The following is a 26,754-nucleotide window of genomic DNA, read 5'->3' as shown; positions in this document are numbered from 1 at the left end:
TTGTATTCCAGTTTCACAGATGAAGAAGAACTTTGCCCCAGAATGGAACATGGAGTTGGTGTTGATTTAAGGCTTTTGATATGACATAATGAGATGAAAATATTTTGCATGTGGCAATATCATGAAGTTTGGGAGGTCAAAGGGTTGAATGCCATGGATGGAATTGTATCCCTCCAAAGTATGTGTCAACTTAGTTGGACCGAGATTCTCAATGGTTTAGAAGCTATGCAGTAATATATTGTGGTAGTTATATAATGATCCCCCATGATTTAATCCAAAGTGATAAACCAATGAGTTGTAAAATGAGTAGAATGGAATGCAACACCCTTAAGCCTGTCACAGCCCTGATCCCATGTAAGAGGAGGTTTCCCTTGGGTGTGGGCTGCCACATCTTTTATCTTACAAGAGATAAAAAGAGAAGGAAGTGAGGAGAGAGAGAGGGACCCATTGCCACCAAAAACAGAAGAGGTGAGAGTGGAGGGCATCCTTAGACCCAACTTACCTATTCTTGGCACCTCCTGGAACTAGTAGACACAGGGACAGAAAAACTTTCTCTAGAGTTGTTACCCTGAATTCGACTTCTAGCCTCCTAAATTGTAAGAGAATACATTTCTGAGAAGCCACTTACATCTGGTATTTCTGTTATAACAACACTAGATACTAAGCCTTTTAGTTTATAGGAAAATGTACATATGATAGTCCTAATTTTAGGAGATTTGAAAATATATTTAAACTATTGTATTCAATTGATATTTTTGTTAGTGTTTAGCTGAGACTTTGAATGACTTCATTTTGTTCTCCAAGTGGTACTGTGCTTATCAGGGTTATAACCATAATAATAAAGTAGACAAGGCATCCATACAGCTAAAGGAATTCAGTTTAAGTTAAGGATTTTTCCCTGAAACAACAATTCATATATATATAGTGTAGGATCAGAGAACATTTCCAGTCAGTTTTCTTCTGTGCTAGACCCAGGCTCCACTGCTTCTGTGTGCTCTCAGCAATGTGACCTTCTACAATGCTGAAAACCTTCATTGCCCATAAAATAGCAGAAAGTGAGATCAACAGCTAATGACCAATTACCCATTTCAAAGAATAGTGTGTGGCTCATCTCGGAAAATCTCTTAAGAGGTATAAAGTCCCTTTACAAGAACTAAATCTCAAATGTGAGCACCATGAATACAAGCTGCTTTTTTTTTTTTTTTTTTTGGTCAGGTGCACTCATTAGCACTAATAAGGTCTAAAACATCAAATGATTTTTTTTTGTCATATGTAGTGCAACATTAGACTTTTCCATGAATTGATTGTAGTAACCTTTATTTTGAAATTCAAGTATGTAATTCTGACATAAGTATTTTCATCTGAAACCTTGCATTTTTAGGTTATACAATTGCACAAACATCTGAATCTCCAAATACAGACAGAACTGAAATCCATCCAGGGGTGACATTAGACAAAAGGCATTAAGCGCTCAATTTCCATCACTCTTCTTAACATGTGGGGGAAAGGAAAGTCAAATAGAAATATAAGAATTGTGAGATAAATAAGAAAAAAGTTGTAATTATATAATTTTATGTTGTAGAGACATTTCAGTCAGTGACTCTCAAGTTCACCAAGATGAAGAACATGTTTGCTTTGTGTTTTTATTTATTTATTTTCATTTTGCTACCAGAATCCTACAACTGCAAGGAACTAAATTCTATCAACAATCTGAATGAACATGGGAGAAGATGTTGAACTCAGATAAAAACCCAGTCCTGGCTGATACCTTGATTTCAGTCTAGTGAAATGAGCAAAGGATCCAACTAATTCTAATGCCTATATTCATGACTCACAGAAACTGTGAAATAATAAATTGTGAAGTAATCCTTTTGTAAATAGACTTTTATAAAAGTATAATCATGCACTTAGATATACGATAATGAAAAACTAATTGTTAAATAAACATGTTCAATATCTGTACTTAGAAAGTTTGTTACAAATGGGCAACAATTTGAAGACAAACATCTTTTTTTCTGAAGACTACATTTTAGGTAGTAGTTTAAATGCATGATTTCAGAAAACTGAGCCTGAAAGAGATTGTCTGAGTTGACCAAGACCACACATTAGCTAGCTCTTCACAGAGGCAGAGTCCCAATGGAGAGTAAGTATAGGTCTATTTAATGTCTGAACATGTTATCACATTTAATCCTTAGAATAATCCTTACAACAAGTGTAGGTGGCTATGGAAGTAAGAATTTTACATTGAGGTAAAGACTGAAACAGTTTAAGTGACTTTCCCAAATCTTAACTGCTGAAAATGTTAGCCAAACTGTTCCTTATACCTTGAAACCCATGATGATCAATCACAAATATGTAAAGGGAATCAAATGAAGTAACGTAGGGGAAAAAATCTCTTGGGTTTGTTATTATGGAATTGTTCCTGATCTTATCCAACACTTTTTCATATAAGTAGATGCAGTAGATTTTGATTGATAAGTAAAAATTACCATATATTCAAGGGCTGAAAACAACAAAAATTTATTATATCACAGTTTCTGTGGGTCAGGAGCCCATGCAAGGGTTAGATGGGTCCTTTACTTGCATCTCACCGGCCTGAAATCAATGTGTTGACTGGGGTTGGAATTTGAGGCCATCTTGCAAGCTGATTTAGGTTAACAGAATTGAAATTAAAAGGTAAAAGTCACTTTGTTGTTGTAGGACTGAAGTTGTAAGACTGAGGTTTGCCTTTCTGTTCTGTCTCTCATATTGCTCCTACCACTGCACACAAGTCTTAGCTCTGTGGCTCCACCATAGGCCCTTTCAAAATTCCAGTCTGTCATTGTAGGAAAAATCTCAGCCCTTTTAAACGCTCACCTAATTATGCCAGGCTCATCCATAAACCTCCTTATTGATTAACTCAAAGTCATGAGGCATGTGAGCTCATCATACTCACAGTACCTTCCATCTTCAAGGGAAGAGAAGTATACAAAGTATGCATACCAGAAAGTGGGAGTACCAAGGGCCATCTTAGAATCCTGTCTTCCATGGTAGATGAGTTAGAAATAAAACCACACTACTCAAATCTTTATATATAAAACTACCAAGGGAACTAATATGGGTACCTACTTTTTAAAGAAAATGTTGAGTACATATTTAAATATATATATATATATATATATATATATATAAATCTTTCCATGTAAATATGTAGTATGGGGATAATAAAAGCATTTTAAGCAAAGCATTTAAATACATGGAACTACTATAGGATTCATCATTCATGATCCCCAATCCCCAAAGAGATGGCAGTCAGTCATTATGATGCATATGTTAGTTGTGCTAACAGTAAGGATAATCACATTATAGAAACTACATATTTTCAAATTTGCCTAAGAGTGAAGAAAATAAAATAGATTGCAATGGACATGATTTGTGCAAATCAAATATTAGTCTGATTTTATTTGAACTAGCAAATATCAGAAATAAGTGACCAAATTATAGTATTGTATACAAGAGTATATTCATTATGGAGGTAGGGCAAAATGGTAGAGTAAGAAGGTGCTCCCATTTATCCCCAACAACTGAAAAATGAATAGAAACAAGCGTAGACTAAGATCTCAGAACTGCCGACAGTAGCTGAAATGTTGGAGAGTCAAGGTTAATCTAGAGAAAAAGGAAGAAGAGGAGTAGAGGTGGCAAAGAAGCTAGAAGATTCTAGCTGCTGGCACCTGGAGGACTCAGCTCATCATGGCCATTTTTGGACAGGGACAGACAGTACCCCAAACAAAGAACATAGGACAGAAGGTAAACTGAAGAGGCTGTAGCTCAATTTTTAAGGTGGTATAGAAAGTTAGTGGGAGTTTGTGGGCTATGCACATTGGAAGGGGCAAAAGGAAATCAAGGCATGACAAGTGAGTGTTGATGAATTTCTCCAAGACCCTAGACAGACATGCTCTTGGACCTAGACATACTGAAAAGCTGTGCAACCAAGCTTTCCATTGTTGTTGTTATTTGCCATTGAGTTGGATCCGACTCATAGTGACCCCTCCTGGGGTTTCCGAGGCAGTATCATGATGGAAGTAGATTGTCCCATCTTCCTTCTGAGGAGTGAGTGGCTGATGGGTTTGAACCACCAGTCTTCTGGATAGCAGTCAAGTGCCTTAGGCACTATGCCACCAGAGCTCCTAGCTTTCCATTGTTGTTGTTATGTTGTTATGTGCCGTCGAGTCGGCCCCGACTCATAGCGACCCCTTCTTGGGTTTCCGAGGCAGTATCACTACGGAAGTAGGATTGCCCAACCTTCCTTCCGAGGAGTGGCTGGTGGATTTGAACCGCCAGCCGTCTGGTTAGCAGGCAAGTGTCTTAGCCACTATGCTACCAGAGCTCCCATAGCTTTCCATTAGGGTGAGAAAAATACTTTAGATAGACAACATAGAGGGAAAAATCTGACTTTCTTCCCACACAGTGACACCATAAGGATTCCTGTAGATGGGCTTCCATAAGGGAAAGACATAAAGCCTTCTGCAGTCTTGCTTCAGGAAAGCTGAGCATCACCACTTATGTTTGTGTCCATGGCAAAACAAACAAACAAACAAACAACATTGTACATGTATATTTAGCTACAAAGGCCAAGCTATCCAAATGGTGCATAATGAGGTGAAGGAAGTTAACCCCAAAGGCACAATAATGGCCACAGCCAAAACCTTAGAAAGCAGAGAGAGCTTTATATGCCAGCAAGTCATCTACCTCATGGAGGACCAGCCAGAACAAGCACTCAGAGACTTAAGTATGCACATACAAATTCAGATAGAACTCCTGACTCAGCACTGAGGAAACGCAACCTAAGGAAAAGAGAGCCTTCTAGTGGTTCTTAGGAGAAGATACCCAAAAATCAAATCTACTTCTATTGAGTTGATTCTGACTTATAGTGACCCTATAGTGGAGCTAAATCTAACAAGTACAATTTCCTTGAAAATCAGAAAACTTAAAATATAAAATGTTAAAGTATATGTATCAGAGTGCCCAACATTAAACAAACAAACAAACAAACAAACAAATAAATAAATAAATAATAGTAAAACACATAAAATCACAAAAGAAGAAGGATTATTCAAAAGGAAAGCATCCAGAAAAGGAAATTTCCCCTATGGAGATCAGGTTAATGGGGGAAAAAAGAAAAAAAGGAAAACTTCCATAAACTTCCATACCATAGTGGTAAACATGTTAAAAGAGATCAAAAAGCACAGAGAAAACAAATTAATGGAGCTCAGGAAACAAAATGAGTAGCAAAATGAGAAATTCAATAAACATACTGAAAACAAAGAAAAAGAGAAAAGAGACGAAAGATAACTACTGGAACTGAAGAATAAAGTAACTGAATTAGAAAATGCAAGACAGTCAGACAGACAGAGGATAGAATAAGTGAACTAGAAGACTAGAAGACTGAACTTAACAAGTCTCAAGAGAAACAGAAAAAAAAACAAAGAACAGTAAACAAAGCTTAATGGAAATAAATACAGGATTCAATTAAGAAATTTAACATTAGAATAATTGGAATTCTAGAGCACAATGACAATAATAAAGACATGGGAAGAATAGTCTAAGAGATAGTCATAGAGAATTTCTGAAACTTACAGAGAAAAGGAGAAAAATTGAAATTGCCAAGCATTTCAATTTATTTCGATTCACAACCAACGCCCATGGAAACAGCAGTCAAGAAATCAAATGATGTATTGTATTGGGTAAATCTGCTGCAAAATACCTCTTTAAAGTCTAAAGAAACAATAATGTCACTTGAGGACTAAGATGACCCAAGCTATGGTATTTTCAATTGCCTCATATGCATACAAAAACTGGACCATGTGTAAAGAAGAATGAAGAAGAATCCATACATTTGAGTTACAGTGTTTGGAATAATATTAAATATACCATGGAGTGCCAGAAGAATGAGCAAATCTTTTTTGGAAGAAGCACAGTCAGAATGCTCCTTGGAAGATAGGATGGTGAAACTTTGTCTCATGTACTTTGAACATGTTATTGGAGGGATCAGTCCCTGGAGAAGGAAATCTTGTTTGGTAAAGTATAGGATTAGAAAAAAAGAGGAAGTCTCTCAGTGAAATGGATTAACACAGTGACTGCAACAATGGGCTCAAACATAGCAACAATTGTGAGGATGGTACTGGGTAGTGTTTCAATACCATAAAGAACAAAGCCTGAAAATACAGCAAGCTACATGAACTCCAATAAGAAATACAAATAAGATCAACCCCATGCCACGTTCTAGTAAAATTCCTGAATACCAAAGACAAGAAGAAAATTCTTGAAACAGTAAGACAAAAACACAGTAAAATATACCAAGGATCCTTCCTAAGAAGCAGTCTAGGTTTCTCCCCAGATACTCTAGAAGCTATAAGACAAAGGAGCAACATATATAAGAAAATTTTAAATTCAGGATATTTGTGTTTTATAGATTGATACTCACTACTATTTCTGTGCAGTAATTAACGATAAATATCAGAAAACAAATGGTGTTCCTTCTCCAGAGACAGCATAATACAATCTTACAATGATTGGTTGCTCACTCTGCAGTTCAGACACCCTTCCCTATCTTCCTCAATTCCATTCAGAGACCAAATGGCCATGTAGTCCATCCAAATCCCTATGGGTGGATTCTTTGTGTTGCAAATATTGTGGTAACCTTATTTTCTTCCGTGTGCATGGAGATAAGACACGATTCCAGCAAATAGCATTTGGAGGAGAGTCTGTTGGATGGCTTCAAGGAACCAAAACCAAAACCAAAACCAAACTCACTGCCATTGAGTCAATTTGATTCATAGCAACCACTCCTTGGGTTTCTGAAGTAGTATCTCTACAGAAGTTGATTGCCCAATCTTCCTTCTAGGATTGGCTGGTGGGTTTGAACTGCCAGCCTTCTGGTTAGCAGTCAAATGCCTTAGACACAATGCCACCATGGAAAGGTCTCTCTATTCTCCCAAGAATTACTGCAATTACCATTATTATTTTCATTGTGAGAAGAGGTGATGTCTGAAGCTGCTTTTGCTAAGGTGCAATCATGAGGAGGATATGATTAAAGATGAAAGAGCAAAGGACAAAAGAAAATAAATAAGCAGACAAATGGAAAAGACCTAAGTTCGTTGTCACATCTTCTAGACATTGAATTAATCCACCAACCTACTTCACATTGTATGTTAGTTATTAAAAGTTTTTAGTTGTTGAGTCATTTTATTTGGCACAATATGCAGTGGAACATAAAATAAACAATACCAAACTTGGTGGGCAGACTGTGTGCTCCTTCACCATGGCCAATCTGGAAGGAGAAGAATCCCAAGCATCAGTGTTCAGGAAGCTTCTAAAGAGCAAGAAGCCACAGGAAGGAATAACCTAGAAGAAGACAGGATTCAAGAGCTGAAAACAGGATGCTCGTGTATTGTTTTCATTTTTCCTAGTTCCAGATCAGCTCTGAGTCCTCAAAGTTGTTATTTTCAGCTGCCGTTTAGATAGCCCTCAACTCATGTTGACCCCATGTACAATGGAACAAAATGCTACATGGTTCTGTGTCATATTCATGATAGATTGGGGATCAGACTGTTGTGATAACAGTGTTTTAATCGGTTGGTTTTTGTAAGTGCTCCTCCAGGCCTTTCTTCAGAATCCATTGTAGTCTACAAGCTCCTCTGAAACTTGTTCAGCATCAAAGCAGCACACAAGCCTCCACTGACAGACAGATGATAGCTGCACATAAGTTGCATTGCTCAGTAATCAAAACTAGATCTCCCACATGGGAGGCCAGAATCATACCACTGAACCACCACTGCCCCGAGCCCTCAAAGTAGAACACACCAAAGGAAACAGGTCACAGCAGATGTGTTCACACCACACACACACACACACACACACACACACACAGCCCCATTATTAGGCACCAGCTTTCACCACACAGCCCAAATTTTCTGCCTTTCTGACAGCCAAAGACTTCCATGGAAAAGTGGCTGGAGTAGTCTCATTAGTGACATGGCTCCTTGAGTTGCTGAAACTTTTACTAAAAGTTATTTTCTTCTCTTTTTTCTCCTTAAATCTTATTTTCATTAAGAGTTTCTTTTTAAATAAGAAGCAATTATTTCCCCAAGAATTGCAGAGTAGTATCTTAAGAGAAAACCTTGACATTGCAAATTCTTTGTATTTCTTCAGTAACTATTTTATTTTCTCCAAGAAGTTACAAGAACTGAAAGGCTTTAAGTAAGAGAAAAGAAATTTCATTATAGAAACATCTAAGGAAAATTAAGGGAGCATTTCCAACAGTCGAGATTTTTTTTTGGAGGGGAGGGAGTAATGCTCAAAATACCAGAAAAAGGAAAAGCAATTATTGGTGATGAGGAAATGCCAAAAAAGAAAGAAGAAAAATTCAGAAGTTGTGCTTAAAGAACACAGATTTTTCTCTGAGATAAAAAGCATTGCTATTTTATTGTAATTGGCTGAATATGTTTTCTTCTATTGAGGGAGTGAAGATATTGGCGGAGAAGGTGGGAGCGGAAGAAGGAAAGCTTGCTGTGAAAGTGTATTTGCTCTGTAAATTTTCACCCAAATTACAATAAAAAAAAAAAAAATGAGAAACACCAAAAAAAAAAAGTAAATAGAAATTGTGTTTTTTATCCAGATAATTAAGAAAGAAAAACATTGCTCTTTTGCTTCAGTACTTTCCATATCTTTAAAATGAGAACAACAACAACAACAAAAGAGTAAAGCTGACAGAAGTTTTTTCTTACTGAATTAGAAATTTTTAGATACTTTAATCTTCAATTTTCTCAAATATTTTTTGAGAGGCAAGGAAATATAAAATGAGTTTTGTGAAACTTATGGTCTCTCTTACAAATGCTTTGTTGTCTCCTGATATTGTATTAATAATTCTTGACAGTAAATATTTTTTTTCCTTTAGAAATATCATACTAAAAGTTAAAAGTGATTTGTGATTCTTTAGGCTTCAAAACTCTTCTTCATTTAAAACAATTGTTTTCCCTTTTACTTTATATCAGCTGCCCTAGCTGAACTCAAAAAACAGGTCTTAATTATGTTCATTGAATTCCAGTAAGTAGATGTTCACTGATTTTTACTCCCATTTCTCAAAAGTTAGCTATACAATATGGATTGCTAAGGAAATAATTAAGGCCATTCTGTGAATTTCCACTAAAATAAATATGAGTACACAGGAAACATGGGCTTTGAGCTTGTGTTATTGTGGAGAACGTTTATAGACACCTGAAGATAGTCTTTTTCTGTTTGCATATTCCAGCAATATTTTTAGATATATTAAGATTATTCATTGTTAATTGCACATTGACACTGTTGTAGCCCTTCTGCAGACTTGTGCAACCCTGGAGACTGAGTTGTGTTGTCTGTCATCAATCTCAAATCTCAAAGCACTGGATCTCTAATATGGCACGAATGCTTTTCTTAAGGAAAGATGGATAACAAACCTATGGAGCTGCATCGATTCTGAGAATTCCAGAGTTTGCAAAGAGGATTCTGGAACCTTTCCTCAAAGATCCACAGAGAGTCTTGGAGACAATGGGGTCTCCAACTTTTGCTCTTACAGTCATACAGTTGGTCATACTTTTATCATTTAATGAGTATTTCTTTCGTACTGTCTATATACACACATTGTGATTATGGTATGAATTCCAAACCTCCTACTAAACCTACTCTGCTCTGAGGCTCACTAATAAGTTATTTTTTTCCTGTCCTTTTAGTCTGTATTCCAGAATTATCACAACACCTCAAACCTTCTGAGCAAACTCATGTGGTGCTGGCTTGGCTTCTAGAGTCTCTGTGTAGAATTCCTTTGTTATCTTCTTCTCTTCATCATATTGTGAATACTTACTCTTCCATAACCCAGTCCTCAGATTATCCCCTCCTCCCCAAAACTGTCTCTAATTGCTCTCTGTCAGTAAAGAGTAAATCACTCCCTGGTTGACTCTTATACAAGACTTCATGAAACTGTTAGCAATTTATTTGTGACTCTGATTCCTCTCTCTTTGGGAATAAATTGGCTTTTAGGTGTTCTTGTTTTTTTTGAACTTCACACAGGGATGATGCTGAGTCATTGTGTAGAAACAATTCAGTGAATTGAGTAAAATTTTGAAATATATATAACTTATTCCTCTATGTCTATTGGCTCTATCCTCTCTCACCAGTGTGCATCTAAGCTACCCACTCCGTTCTCTATTCTCTCCTGCAGGATATATGGCCCTCCTCACACCAGAATTCTCTGACACCTCAATTCAAATCCACTTTCACTTCATGCTAATAAATGCAGTCATTGTTTTAAATTGAATTATTAAAGACTCTGACTTAGGTTTCTCACTAATAAAATAAACATAAAATAAAATTATTCACCCCTTTAATAGACTGAATTGTGTCAAAATATGTGTGAACTTGACTAGGCCTCATGTCTCAGTATTACATAATTATCCTCCATTTTGTGATCTGATGTAATTATCCTTGTTGTTGTTGTTGTTATGTGCCTTCGAGTCAGACTCGATTCATAGCGACCCCTCCTTGGGTTTCTGAGGCAGTATCACTACAAAAGTAGATTGCCCAATCTTCCTTCCAAGCAATTATCTTTATGTGTCATAAATCCTAACCTTGATGATGTTGATGAGGCAGGATTAGAGGCCATTATATTAATGAAGCTGGATGCATTCTACAAGATTAGGTTGTATCTTGAGTTAATCTCCTTTGCGATATAAGAGAGATTAAACAAGGAACAGAAATCAGAAGGATTTTCTACCAAGAAAGAAGATGAGAGTGGAACATGTCCTTAGGATCCAGGGTCCCTGTGTGGAGAACTTCCTAAGTTGAGGGGAAGAGTGATGCCAAGACACATGGAAATCTCCAAGGGGCACTGGACCAATAGAAGAGCTGATTGAGAAAGAAAACCTTCCCCTCGAGCTGGCATCCTGAATTCAGACTTTTAACTTCCAAAACTGTGAGAGAATATATTCTATTAGTTAAAGCCATCCACTTGTGGTATTTCTGTTATAGCAGCAGTATATAACTAAGAGATCCTCGTATAGCTGATGTTAGATTTAAAGGAGATAATACATAAAAAAAAAAAAAAAAAAAAAAGAGGGAGAGAGAGTTTTAGTTGCACAACAGTTAAGTTCTTGACTGTTAACCAAAATTTTGATGGTTAAAAGCTACCCAGTGACTCCTGGAAAAAGACCTGGTAATCTGCTTCAATAAAGATGATAGCCAAGGAAGCCACTATGGAGCAATTCTACTGTGTCACATAGGGTCTTTCAGTTGGAATCAAGTGGACAAAACCCAAACAATATATGAAAAACTCTTAGATTGGAGTCTGTGGTGATTATGTTTTTGTGTCAACTTGGCTGGGGCTGGCTGAATGGCTGGTCAGCTGGTGGTAGTTATTCCCCATGATGAGACTGGCAGTCACTTCCATGGTGGGATCTACCACAAGCAGCTGAGTAGCTGCCTTTGGGATGTGGTGTGCTTCTTGTATATAAGAAGCAGCTTTGGGAATGGTCTCTAGCTTATGGCATGCTTGGACCCTGCATGTAGCCGTGTCATTGTTCAGCAGCCTGCTATGCTCTGCTGACCTTGGGACTTATGATGGACTTAAATTAATGCCCTGCCATGTGGTTTGGTAATATCAGGACTGTGCCTTTTTACATGTCAAGCTTGAGTTTGCTAGCCTCAGCAGACAGTAACTGTCTGAGTGAGGAAATGCCTCTAGCTCCAGTGGGCTGGGAGCAGGAGGCAGAGCTGGACCCCGAGGTTGAGGGGCTTTCACCCAGCCCCTAGAGCTAGACACTTTGAACTTGGACTTAAAGCCTCCAAATTGTAAGAATAAACTCCTGTTTGTTAAGGCCATCCCATTTGTGGTATAATTTCTTGTCAGAGCAGCACTAGGTAACCAGTACAGAGTCTGACCCAAATCACAATAAAAATTAGCTCTTACGTGCATCTAGTATTACTGTTATTAGCAATTTATATTAGTGGACCTGTGTTTCTCATACGATTCTCTGCATCCCACTAATTCGAGAACACAGCAGTGCCCAGAAAGGATTACACTATCTTTGACAGTTCAGAACTGCACAATTTAGCCTGCCGCTGAAGGGTTGGTCTAAATATATATATTCAGCATGCTTTGAACCAACTACTGAAAAGTAAAAATACCCAAGGGGAACAATAACCTTATTTTAAAAATGCAACATAATGAATTGCTGTGGAGTCAGATCAGACTCATATGATCCCTCCTTGGGTTTCTGAGGTGGTATCACTATGGAAGTAGATTGCCCAAACTTCCTTCCCAGGAGTTGCTGGTGGGTTTGAACCACCAGCCTTCTGGTTAACAGTTAAGTGCCTTAGATACTACACCACCAGAGCTCCTTAATAAGCTTATAGCCTCTTTCTTTTGGATATGATAATCTCTCTACCTATGCAGCAAGGGGCTTTGAAAGATTTCTCTCCCAAAACTTCCAAAAAATTAAATCTCTTTGAGGAAAAAAAAATTGGTTTGTTTGATTTTTATCTTGAACTATGTAAGGACAAATACTGAAAATAAGAGGTTTTGATTCCCCCCATTGAATATGAAGGAACAAGCACTCTACCTTCTTTGTTCCTTCAGAATCCATGTTAGAGAACTTGTAAATTTTTTCTCTATCTCTTGGAAAAGTATATAAATCAAGAATGTGTCTTCAAGGACTTGGGAGTCATCTTTTTTGAAATGTAATCATCAAGGAAGATCACTCCTCTATCACCCAGTTTTCTGGAAGGAGATTAACCTAACTTCATGTATCCTGCCCTAAAGATATTAGAAAAACAGAAGACATCTTGAGAAAACATGAATTCAGTTGTACCCACTTAGGTGTATAAAGGGTAAGATTTCTTTTTGTTATTGCAATGTCTTTAGCACATTACCTGTGATGCATTACATTTTGGTTTAATGCTTCTTCAATAATAAAACTTTTTTTTCTCTCTCTCTTCTATTTTTATGAAAGTTTTTCTGAGCCAGGAATATATATATTTTTTTTAATTAGAAACTTTTCCCAGTGTTACTACTACTACTACTACTATTATTATTATTATTATGAGTACATGTTTTTATTAAGGGACATTAACATGGCAAAATGTGTGGAGGTTCTAAAGGACTCTTATTCAGGATTATGCAGCTTCTCAAAGGTAGAAGTCAGATTTTTGTCTGATATGGAAGTCAGGACTCCACCTACCACAAATGGGACCCAGCCTATATCAGGTCTTTAGGAGACCAGTGAGAACAACAACTGCATGCTTAGTGAGTTTCAGCATTTAATTTGCATTCTAAGGTCTATGTGAAAAAGCTATTCATAGCTATGCCATAACTTTGCCAAACCTCACACCCCCAACCTCACACTAGGTAATATGATTTCTATAATACCAAAAGACATTTTAAGTTAACATGCAGTGGGCAAGAAATTCAGAAAGGTTTTCTTCTCCTTATTTTAGCTGGGTAAGACTGTGGTGTGTTAATTTCAAGGAATTCAGTTTAAAAAAAATGCTTTCAGAGTGATTTCCATCAACAACACTGCAGAAAATAGATACAACTTAGGACTCTTTCATCATATTTTATTTTAAAATATTCTTTAAAAAAAAAAAATTGTATCACCTAGAGATAGCATATCATCACAAGAAAATCCACAAAATCCCAGAAATCTCTTGAGTTTTCTTTCTCCCTCTTTTAACATTTGAGTTTTTTAAAACACAATTTTATTTCAAATGTACTTTAACCATTAGAACTTAATTCATATTTATATTAAATACCTTGCATAAACAAGTAGTATTTGAAAAACTTATGAGATAACAATAAATAATTCCTTAAAACTTAGAATGTTGTATTTTTTATGTGAAATATATGTAATCTTCATGTAGTTCACATGGAACAGTTAAAAAGTAATCCCCTGATAAGGTATGTGTTTGTATCAAGGAAGCAAATATTCTCATTATCTGCCGCAGAAGGAATCATATCACTAGACAGTAAGTCTCCTATGGAACGAAGGATAACCTCACAGGAACCTTACAACCAAGAAAATAGAATTTGCCTACAAAATAGTCAATGTAATTGTCCATCTCAGCAGCTCAGAGAAAAGGAATTGTGAGAGAAGGTATTTGTGGAAACAATATATTAATAGAACTTCTACATTGATAAAGAATCTTTCTTATTGTATTGTACAGATTTTTGTAACATCCCCTAAGAGTAGAAGTAGCTATCAAGATTAAAATTTGCTTTAGAAAGCCTAACTTTGACCTGAAAATGCAAAACCAAAAACTGTCTTTTTCAGGACAAGATTCCTGGACACCCAGCTTTAGAATTATGTGAGATGGCAGTTAGAATTTTGTATCTCTGGGTTCTACTGAAGACCAAATAAATCAGAGTAACAAAGGAGTACTTAGAAACATGAACAAGTTTCTGAAGTGTTTCTTGAGCTCAGTAAAGTTTGGAGTTCACAACACCATATCCTCAATACTAGTAATTACAGAAAAAAGAGGGTGGAAAGAGTGCATTGTAATCTTAGGGTCTCCAACTGTGGATGAGAAGTTGGACCAGACAATTGGTTTATGTGTTATTTCCTTGTCTAGGGACTTGAGTCTGCATGAATGCTGACTGGCAGCAGTTGGTAGAAAGTCAGAGGGTGAGCCTACAGAAGAGAGAAGGAACAACAGGTACAATAGTCCTGGGAGCAAAAAGGAGAGAAATCAAGTGGTGCAATGAGCTTGTAGCTGGAAGAAGGATATCTCTTCTCTTCTGAGTGGGGAAGGGAAGAAGGAAGAACATGGCATGGGCAAGTGAGAAGTCAGGTGGTCATCAGTTAGTAGGTATTAGATGACTTCTGCTTTCTCTGACAAAGAAAGTTTAACTATTTAGTTTAACTGTTGAAAAAAAAAAAGAGGAGATCTCTTTGCAGAAGGAAATCTGATGGCAGGTAAGTATAAAGATTGCTCCAGAAAATCATAAATTAATGAAAAAAAAAAAGTTACTGTAGAGTCAACTTCTACTCATGGAGAATCTATGAGTGTTACAGCAGAACTGTTGTCCATAGGGTCTTCAATGGCTGATTTTTTGGAAGTAGATCACCAAGATTCTCTTTTAAGGTACATCTGGATTGACTTGACCCTACAAACTTTTGGTTAGAAGCCTCGTGTGTTATACATTTATATCACCCAGAGAATCCCACAGAATCAAATCACCTATTTAACAGATATTGAGCTGAGTGATTCTAAAGCCATGATTCTGTGGCAGGTGTGAGACTGAGAAATATTTATAGTTCAGATTTTTCTACCCTAAGGACCATTTAGGCTACTTGTGGAAACAGGGAATAAACTAAAGATAATATAAGTAAAAAATGGTAGTTGCCAGTATATACTCAATACTAATTGAGTGGAACAAGCAAAATATATTGAGAAGAAAGGAAACAATTATTGTAGTAGTCTTTTCTGGTGTCCTCACTGATTCTGGGGATTTTATTATATTTGTTAATCAGCCTCTGGGAATCCACGGGTAAACAAACAGTAAAGCACTGGGCTACTAACTGAAAGATTGGTGCTTCAAAACTGTCCAGAGACACTTCAGAAAAATCCTGACAATCTGGTTCCAAAAGTTCACAGCCATGAAAACCCTGTGGGACGAAGTTTTCCTCTGACATTTGGATTCCCCCAAGTAGACCTGAGTTGATAACAACTGCTCTGGTTTTTGTGGTTTGCTAAGACTATAAACCTAGAGGATGATGTATTTGAAAGATGTTGGTTGGTTGAAGCTATTACTCACTGACAATTTTTCTTGTTGTTAATAAAGAACATTTGTCTCAGTCAAATAAAATAAATTAAAGACATTAAATCTATTCACTTCAAGAATATTGTATTTTTTCCTATGTGTTGTTATTATTTGCCATAGAGTCAGCCCCGACTCCTAGCGCCCCTCTTTGGGTTTCCGAGGCAGTTATCACTACGGAAGTAGGATTGCCCAACCTTCCTTCCGAGGAGTGGCTGGTGGGTTTGAACTGCCAGCCTCCTGGTTAGCAGTCAAGTGCCTTAGGCATTATGCTACCAGAGCTCCCTTTTTTCCTATAGAACACAGAAACATTATCAATCCTTTGAAGGCTTTTGTATCAAAATGTTATGACTTAAATTACACAGAAAGAAAATCCTCCTATCTGCCTAGTGTGTCTGGTAGCAATTTTGGATGAAAAAGTGAAATATGAGCAAATAATAAGCTGAATGCAGTAAGCCCAGGTGGACAATTAAGGGCAAAAGCCAACCACATGTTCAAGATAGTCCAAAATGAAAAATGACACTATTACTTTTACATCTATGCTGTTCACCTGATGAACCAACTTTAATTAAAAACAGACACAATAATATTTTTAAAGAATGTAATGAATTCTCAGTAACAAAGTTTACAAAGACTATAGCAATGAATTAGAAAAAGGACAACCCATTCTGTAGTAAAATCTTTTCTGTGTTTATGCTCTGTTGAGCATTTCTGAGAGGATAAAAGGAAAAACAGAAAACTGTATATATAACATAAATATATATGTGTTTGGAAACATGCATTTATTAAGTATTCTGGTTACCTAGTACCACTCTGAAAGGAATATACCACAAATGGGATGCCCTTAAAAAACAGTTTATTCTCTTACAGTTTGGAGGCTTTAAGTCCATGTTAAAAGTGCCAGGTTCTAGGGGCTGTGTGAAAGCCCCTCAACCTTGGGGTCCAGCTCTGCATCCTCCTCCCAGGCCACTGGAGCTAGAGATGTTTCTTCACTCAGACAGCTTCTAGCTGCTGAAGCTGACAAACCCAAGGTTGACAAATAAAAAGACACAGTCCTGATGTTACCAAACCATATGGCAGGCCTTTAATTTAAGTCTATTGTAAGTCCCAAGGTCGGTAGAGCATGGCAGACTGCTGAACAATGACACAGCTACACGCAGGGTCCAAGTGTGCCATAAGCTACAGACTATCCCCAAGGCTCCTCCTTATATACAGAAAGCAGACCACATTCCCTAAGGCAGCTACTCAGCTACTCAGCTACTCCACCAAGGAGTTGATCACCAGTCTCATCATGGGGAAAAATTACCACCAGCTGGCCAGCCACTCAACGAGGCCCAGCCAAGTTGACACACAAACTGAACTACCCCAGTATGGAAGATGTTATATGATTAATTTAAAAAGAAATAATTTCATGTAATTTCTAGGTAATATGCTTCATCAATTCTACTAAAATGAACAGCATACAATAACCTGTTGTTTCAAATATTGTAAGAGTAAAAGAGCTCGTACTGGTAGCCTCTACTCTGCTAGTGTTTGGGGCCAAGATGGAAAGCTAAAAGCCATTTGGATTTTCAAAAAACAACTTTTCATTATGTGAAAAAATATATATATATTCTGCAGCTCTGGTAGCATAGTGGCTAAGACACTTGCCTGCTAACCAGACGGCTGGCGGTTCAAACCCACCAGCCACTCCTCGGAAGGAAGGTTGGGCAATCCTACTTCCGTAGTGATAACTGCCTCGGAAACCCAAGGAGGGGTCGCTATGAGTCGGGGCCGACTCGACGGCACATAACAACAACAACAACAACAGCATGTTTTGGTAACTTTGAAATTCTGTCCACAGAATAAACCTACTCGAAACTCCCTATCACCATTCACTCCACTGTTCATCTCACTCTCCCTTCCATATTCTTGATGTTTTTTATCTTTGGCAGTGACATTTAGTTTTTCTTATGTCCTTACACTTCCTTCTGTCTATACTCACACTTTAGCCCTTCTATCTAAAGTTTGAAAGTTCCTTTACTGGTGAAGGCTGAAGAGGGTGAACATTTCCTAGTTTGACTATTTGTCAAAGTATTTCTATGGCTATATTTTTCACCATTGTCACTAGCAACTTCTTTGTCTCTAAATCTAATGGAAACATTTTAATTTTTAATTTACTTAAAGGCAAAGCTCAGGTTGTAATGGCTGACTGAAAATTTTCTCACTCTGTTTCCCTGAACTTCTTGATAACAAGTTTTTTTCTGGCTTTCCTTCTCGTAAGGTTCACATTCAGTCTCTTCCTTTGTCACTTGATCTCCCAAAGATTCTGATCTTAGCCCTCTATTGCATGTTGATATACACTAAATCTACCCACCCATTTCTCCCCTAAATTCTTGATCTATATGCCTTCTGCTTCAATGCATTTCTACATAGATAATCTAGAAAAATGTCAAACTCAAATCTGTCCAGAACTGACTCCATGCTTTTATTCTCTGATCCTGCTCCTCCTACTTTTTCAATTATTCAATAGTCAATATGCATTGAGAATTTGCTCACTGCCAGATAACAGGTGCTACACAGCTCCTACCCAAGCAAGACTTTCTAGGAGAAACTACTCTATAATCTCTTCCAAGTGTTCATTCTTAACAAATCTCTCTATGGCTTCAATTCCATCCCTTACTTGGATTCAGACATTAGTTTTCTAACTTGTTTCAATACTTCAAGACATTCTTATTTCAGCCACAAAGCAGAGTAAAAGCAAAACTAATCATGTCATTTCCTGAATTAATACACCTCATTGTGCACTCAAGAAGCTTCCATGGTGTGTGCCGTGAATTGCTTGATGTGCCCCTTCTAGCCATTGTCCTCCATTCTATGACATGTTGTAAATCCTATTAGCCATGCCTGTTTGGGGTGGTGTGGTAGTTGAGGTGGGGTGTGAACTTGGCTGGGCAACTGGTAGTAGTTGTATCCTATCATGACTGCCAAACAGCTCTGTGGTGGGATTTACCTTGAGGTGCTGATTGTTAAAGCCATCCACTTGTGCTATTTCTGTTAGAGCAACACAGGTGGAATGTATCTTGAGTCCTGCCGTTCTGGGGGGTATAATTCAAATCACCACCCTTAGCTTCCTTGAGGGTATAGCTATGACTCTTCTGGGAAGGTTTTCCCTCCTCTTGCTCTGGTTCTGTGTTTTGGCTCATCTTCATCTCACCCCTGGATTTGGGACAACAACCATCATCTGATCTACTGATCAAGGTTCATCAAACCCCAAGAATTTGGAGGATACTCCAGACTCACTCATGGACTTGGGACTCACCAGCCTTCCAGCCTCCACACCAACTAGTTGAGACAATTCCTTGGGCATCTGTGAGTTCTGTGATGCATTACAGCAAAATACAGAACCCTAAGATGGGGAAAATTACTGGAAGGAGGAGGAGGAGTTAATGTTTGAAATGATGGAGTGGCATGGTAGTTTGGACATTTGGGAAATCTTTAACCTCTGCCTCATGGGGATGATCTTGTGCTGATCTTTCTTTCTGAGAGAAATTGTTAAAGCGATTGGTGTCAAAAGTGGGATTTGTGGCAACAGCCCAGACTCACTGGAATATGTACTATTGAGAAAAAGGAGATAATGGGAAATAAGAAAACTTTGGCTTTTGGATGGGATAAAAGACACCCATGGCTTGAAGCAGCCCTTTTGTTGAGATTGGTCACCAAAGGCAAAAACTATTTATGGGATTTAGGAGAGGTGGATTCAACTCTTGAGGAATTGCCTAGTTACATGTATACAGAAATAGAAAATAATGAGGAAAAGGTGAGACTTACAATTGCTTGGTTGCTGTTATCAACAATAGCTGCAATGGCAGGGAAAAAGAATGTAGATCTAGGTTGTAGCACTGAATCAAGCTCAGATACAGTCCAATAAGAGCTATGACTGCTACTTTCAGGGCCTATCTAGAAGGCAAAATTTGTGTCAGAACAACAGGCAATTCCAGTATGACCACTAGTCACCAAAAAGGTAGTCCGGGAATGGAGGGGGCAAAGCCAAGAAACTTTTGAAAGCATAGGGTATAGTGTGAAAGAGCTGCTTCAGTTTGTAGATAGGTATTATCAGTTTCCTGAGGAACCTTTACTAAAATGGATTGTGAGAGTGACTAATTTAGGGGTAGGCTGAGTAGTTTTGAATACTGCAGAGTGGAAGAATATGTTTGTATTGATGAAAGACCTACAATTCACTATGGAACAGACACAAAGATCCATTTACAGGGCAGGTTAACCCAGAGGGGACAGCCAGTCTCTTGGAATGTATACAATTTGCAGTCATGTTTGTGTATCCTGAGAATGAAAACTGCCCCTTTCCCCTCTAAATACCCCCTGAAAACTCCAGAGAAAGCAGTTAATGTACTGCTTAGGCAAGCCATGCTGGAATGGCTTTATGGTGATCAAGATATTCACTCAATGCAAATGTGCCTTACATGGGTCATGGCAAATATGGTAATCAAAGGAGCCCCTTCTACATGGGCATTCCATGTAACTCTGCTGTTGCAAAACAAAGCAACAATTCAAGAAACCATGTCAGGTCTATTAGCACAACTTCCTTTCATGGGTCTTACAAATGCAAGATGCATGTTGTCATTGTTGTTGTTATGTGCCGTCGAGTTGGACCCGACACATAGCAACCCCTCCTTGGGTTTCCGAGGCAGTATCACTATGGAAGTAAATTTCCCCATCTTCCTTCTGAGGAGTGACTGGTGGGTTTGAACTACCAGCCTTCTAGTTAGCAGTCAAATACCTTAGGCACTACACTACCAGAGCTCCCTCAAGAAGCATAAGAGTGATTAATAGGAGAATGAAAAGGGGTGATAGGGAAAAGCTTATTTCAGCAGGTCAGAGATTTTCTCGATGGTTGTTAAGGAATGGGATGAATATAGCAGATACTGATAGAGTTGAGTCAAGGGTGCTGATGCAGCACTAAAGGAGACTGGGTGGACCAATGCAAACATCTTCTTGTCCTTTCGCCTTAAGGGGGCCTAAACAAGTTCATTCTATTTACTCCACTCAGGAGGAATTTAATAATAGGAACACCTACCTGGGACCAGTTGAAGCAGAGACTCAGTTATTCAATGAAGCCAGAGACTAGCAGGGGGTCAGGGTCTTCTAGTCCAGCCCCCAGCAGGGGACCTGAATCCATATGCACATTGTGGGTAAGATGGTCTGTGGGTGGGGAAGAGACTTTCTTGGGACTCCTGGACATGGGAGCCCAATGTACCATCATCCCAAAACCTGTCAATGAAATGTTAAAGGGGCATAAGTTTAGACTAGGGAGATATAGGGATGTAACAGTTGATGGGACTAGGGTGAAAATTTGGATGAGAATTGGAAGATTTAAACAGATGTTGTATGAAGTAGTTGCATCTCCTTTACCTAAATGTATTACTGGTATGGATATTATATCTAATTGGAGAAATCTCCCTCTACCTGATATTGTAAAACTGAAAGCATGTAAGTCTGCCCTTATACCAGTATTGATTGGATATGCTAAATGGGAACCATTAGAATTGCCTGAACCAACTCTTGTTGTTAACTTGAAACAGTATAGGATACCTGGCGGACAGAAGGAAATTGGTTCTTTGATTAAAAACATGCTAAAGGCTGGAGTGTGGGTGCCAACAAATTCTCTGTATAACTGTCCTGTATGTCCTGTGAAAAAGGCAAATGGCTCATGGAGACTGACAGTAGACTACCGAGGCCTAAATAAAGTGGTGCCACCAGTGGCTTCAGCTGTTCCAGATATGGTATTGGTGGTGCAGAAAATACAACAGGCCAAAGGAGACTGGTACTCAGTGGTTGATCTTGCAAATGTTTTTTCTCCATACCAATGTTGGAAAAAAGTCATTCACAGTTTGCTTTCACATGACAAGGCTCTCAGTATACTCAGAGTTTTGCCCCAGGATTATTTGAATTCATCAGCTTACTGTCATGGCTTGGTTAGGAGAGACTTGGATTTGGTGCAGATTTCAAGGATGGTGATACATTACATTACATTGATGACATTATGTTGATATCAAATACAGAAGGACAGGCTAGGGCAGATTTGAAAACAGTGGTGACCCACATGACCAATAGAGGCTGGTTAATAAATCCAGAAAAAATCCAGAGCTCTGCCAAAACAGCAAAATTCTTGGGAATAACTTGGGCAGGAGCCACCCATGGCATTCCACAAGTAACCAAATATAAGTTGCTGTCACTACCTACCTCCAAGACTAAGCAGGAAGCCCAATGTTTAATTAGTTTATTTGGATTCTGGAGAACACATATTTCACATCTGGGTATATTGCTGGCTCCTATCCATAAAGACACTAGGAAGAAAAGTACATTTGAATGGGCACTGAAGCAATAGCAGGCTATGTCTAAAACACAGAAAGCAGTCTCACATTCATACATGATTTTGGAGGTGTCTGCTACAAGTGCTTATGCAGACTGGAGCTTATGGCAAAAACCTGAGAAAACCGCCCTACAACAACCACTGGGATTTTGGACTAGAAAGTTTCCAGATGCTGCAGCATGATACATGCCATTTGAAAGGCAATTGCTTGCCTGCTATTGGGCATTAATTGAGGCTGCTTCAGTGACAGAAGGGCATTGTGATAGTTGGAGCTGTGTGTCAACTTGGCTGGACCCCAGTTCTGTGTGGTTGTTCCCATGATGGGATCAGATGACTGAGTTCTGAGTGGCCAGTCTGCCCAAGGGGAGTTTCCCTAGGGGTGTGGCCTGCTTGCAATGATATCCAAAGACAATCTGGAAGAACGGCATTCCTTCCTTAAAGAATTGGAACCCTGTGGTGCGAACTACAGACTTCCTTGAGTGAGCGGCTCACCGCTCGGCCTGGAGATCTCGGATTCATCTTTTATTGGAAACAACAACCAATATACTGCATGCCAGCTTGAATCTCTCGGCTCCCCTGTGCTTGCAGAAGCCAAGGCGGCCGCAAGCCCCATCTCCTCCAGAGACAGACTTTTCAGCTTGGACTTGTCGGCTTCTATACACTTGTGAGCCATTTACCTAAGATAAATCTCTCTCTCTCTTTCTCTCTCTCTCTAAATATATATATATATACCTTGCTGGTTTTTTGTGTTTCTCTAGAGAACCCAATCTAACACAGGCATAAAATTATTATGAGACCTGAAATACCCATAATGTCTTAGGTGATGTCAGGGAAACACTCTAATAAGGAAGTTGTGCCCAAAATAGTTCCATAATAAAATGGAAATAGTTTATTCAAGAACAAGCACCCATCATATCCATGAGCAGATAGCCTCCTTTCCCATAGGTCCTATCCTGGAACCATCCAAGGAGCAGCCAGAACCCATTGCCACATGGACAGTACCCTATGAACAACTTTCTATGGATCAAAAGAAGGCTGCTTCATTCCCAGATGGCAGCTCCAGGGTACATGGACAACAGCTGACATGGAAAGCTGCAGCATTAAGACCAGCAGGCGGAAAGACCCTTATTGAAGAAGACAAAAACAGGTGAGCCGAATGGGCTGAACTGCATGCTGTCTTCTTACCTGTCATGGACGGACTGGGCAATGGTGAGAGCCCATATGTTTGGATTTTCACTGACTCATTGGCAGTCACCAGTGGCTTGGATATATGGTCAGGTAAATGGGTGATGGAAACTTAGACTCTTAAGGGGACCCCTGTGTATGGCATGGACCTATGGAAAGCACTCTGGGAGTTCAGAGGTCACATTAGAGTGAGCCATGTTGATGCCCATCAGAAGAATTCCCTTCCTGGATCAGAAGGTGATTGGAATCAGCAAGTGGATATGTTGGTACGCTCCCTTGAGGTGGCCTATTGGGTTCACGAGTTGAGTGGACATGGGGGTGCTGCAGCAATGCAGAGATGAGCTGAATCAAGACACATCCCTCTTGCACCATCTGAGGCACAAAATGCCAATAAGGACTGCTCTGTTTGTCAGTAAGAAAGACAGAGGTTATAGATGGCTATGGGGCAGATTCCCTGGGGCGGGGGGCGGCCCTACACATAGCTGGCAATATAGGACCAATAGCACCAGTGGCTCCAGGTGGCAATAAATGGGTCCTCACAGGAATAGATACTTACTCTGGGCTGGGCTTTGCTTATCCTGTGACAGATGCAAATGTCAAAAACACTATTAAAGGATTGGAATAAAAGATACTGTACCAATTTGGGCCACCAAGTTATATTTCCTCAGACCAAGGAATGCACTTTATATCCTGTAGGGTGCAGCAATGGGCCAAAACACATCATATTAAGTGGACATACCATGTTGCATACCATCCTCAAAGTAATGGTTTGATAGAGAACTGGAATGGGCAATTGAAACATTTGTTGTCTAAAACTGGGGGAGATGAAGACATAAAGGGCTGGCTCACACACCTTCATGAATGTGTGCTCACACTCAACATAAGGGGGGAAAAGGGAGGATCACCACTCAACAAATTCCTATCTTTTCTGGGGGATCTAGGGAAGAAAGTGTGAGGGAGGATGCTGGTGCCCCTGTACTATTTTTCCCACATCACCTAATATTGTTTTCTTCCTGCCAGAAGCTGTGGTCCCTGGACCTGGGATGCAGCTGTGGGTGCCAAAAGCTGGGGTGATCCCTAAGCAAGGGACTGTTTCTATACACCTGAACCTGTATGACAGAATTCCCAAGGGCCTTATGGGAAGGGTTGTACCTTCTCCCCATCTGGTCAAACTGGAGCTGACAGTGAAAACTACTGCCCTGCCCAGTGGTCAAGACAGCTCACTAGTTTTGTACCTGTTAACAATACCCAGCATGAATAGAAGTGGACTGAGGGGGAAGCACTTGCTAGACTGATCTTGCTACCAGCAATCTGGATAGGCACAACAGCTGAACTTGATGTCCCCTCCCAAGGTGGGAAAGTCTGGGTAAAAATAAATGATGAATGGAAGGAAGAAGAAATAATAGCTGAAAGTAAAGGAATGAATAAAAGGGTTATGCAGTGGGGAAAATTCAACATTATGGTGACACCTAAAGATAGACTCAGAGCAAAGGAATAATATTATCTCAGTTAAATATTATCAGATACCACAAAGGAAGATAATGAGAAAATCCTTGGATCAGGTGGACAAATACAGCACACCTGAATGGCTGGTATCTGAATAATCTCACCCTCAGGACTCTTTGCCTTACTAAAAGACTAATTGTGAATGACTTTGGGACCGGTAATATGATTGGGAGGGGTAAATTAATCTTTCAAGTATGAAAGGGCTAATGGCTAGAAGAGCAGGGGGTGCAATGCCATGAATTGTTTGATGTGGCCCTTCTAGCCATTGTCCTCCGTTCTGTGATGTGTTGTAAATCCTATTAGCCATACCTGTTTAGGGTGGTATGGTAGTGAAGGTTGGATGTCAACTTGGCTGGGCAGCTGGTAGTAGTTGTTCCCTATAATGACTGGCAATCAGCTTTGTGGTGGAATTTGCCTTGAAGTGCTGATTGTTAAAGCCATCCATTTGGGTTATTTCTGTGGAGCAACACAGGTGGAATGTATCTTGAGTCCTGCCTTGCTGGAGGGCATAAATCAGATGACCGTAGCTTCTTTGAGGGTATACCTATGAATCTTCTGGGAAGGTTTACCTTCCTCTTGCCCTGGTTCTGTGTTTTGGCTCATCTTCTTCTCACCCTTGGAATTGGGACAGCAGTAGTCATCTGAACTACTGATCAAGATTCATCAAACCCCGAGAATTGGGAGGATCCTCCAGACCCATTCATGGACCTGGGACTTGCCAGTCTGCCAGCCTCCTCCACTGCTATGTGAGACAATCCCTTGGGTGTCTGTGAGTTCTGTGATGCATTACAGCAAAATACAGAACCCTAAGACGGGGGAAATTACTGGAAAGAGGATGAGGAGTTAATGTTTGAAATGATGGAGTGGTACAGTAGTTTGGAATTTGGGACATCTTTAACCTCCATCTCATGGGGACTGGCCTTGTGCTGATCTTTCTGATAGAAACTGTTCAAGCACCATGCAAACTGAATACATAATGAGTTGTTCCCATGCAGATACAACTAATTTCCAAATTGTGATGTATGCTTATCATGCAACGTTTCCATAAGTCTTTGGTTTTCTTCATTCTTTGCTCGGGATGAGGAGAGACCCATCATTGCATCTAGATGTTTGCTTGTAAGCTTTTAAGATCTTAGTCACTACTCACCAAAGTAGAATGTGGAACAGTGTCTCTGTGTGTACTAGTAACTGACTTAGTTAGACTAGGTTCTCTAGAGAAGCAAAAGTAGTAAAGCTTAGAGAGAGAGAGAGAGAAATTTATCTTAGGAAAATGGTTCATACACTTAGAGAAGCTGGCAAGTCCTACGTTCTTGGATTAAACATCAAGCTGGAGGCTTTTCCTGACTCACACAGCTGCAGGGGCTGATGAGCTCAAGGTTGGTAGGCAGTATACTGGCTGTTGACTCCAATGAATGATGAATCCAAGATCTCTAGGCTGAATGGTGGATTGTTCACTCACAGGCAGTTGTAGGCAGCACAATAGAATCCTGATCTACAGAAGAGTGTCTCTTTTCCCAGGATGTCCATAAATATACTGGAAGCAGGCCACATCCCTAGTGAAACTCCTTTTCAATGCATTGGCTGCTCAAAAAATGTACATCTTATCCCATCATGGGAACAACCCACACCACAACTGCTTAAACCACTCAGAATTGTGGTCCAGCCAAGTTGACACACAGCTCCAACTATCACAGTCCACCCCTTGTCAACTTGACAGTTGTACACACCTTCTCAAGCTATGTTGTTATTATGTGCCGTCGAGTCGGAACCAAAAACTCATAGTGAACCCTCCTTGGGTTTATGAGGCAGTATCACTACAGAAGTAGATTGCCCCATCTTCCTTCTGATGAGTGGCTGCTGGGTTTGAACC

At 39.2% G+C, this 26,754-nt stretch overlaps 1 pseudogene; it reads right to left on the bottom strand.

The window, feature by feature from the left end:
• Positions 1-23,561: 23,561 nt before the first annotated feature.
• The window catches only part of LOC122150293, a 13,645-nt pseudogene continuing 10,452 nt past the window's right edge, over positions 23,562-26,754 (bottom strand).

Source organism: Orycteropus afer, unplaced genomic scaffold (assembly GCF_000298275.1).
Source record: "Orycteropus afer afer isolate SDZICR_OR568_19922 unplaced genomic scaffold, OryAfe1.0 scaffold00115, whole genome shotgun sequence".
Lineage (NCBI taxonomy): Eukaryota > Metazoa > Chordata > Mammalia > Tubulidentata > Orycteropodidae > Orycteropus > Orycteropus afer.
Note: the sequence above shows the minus strand (reverse complement) of the source record. Positions and strands in the feature narration are given on the sequence as shown.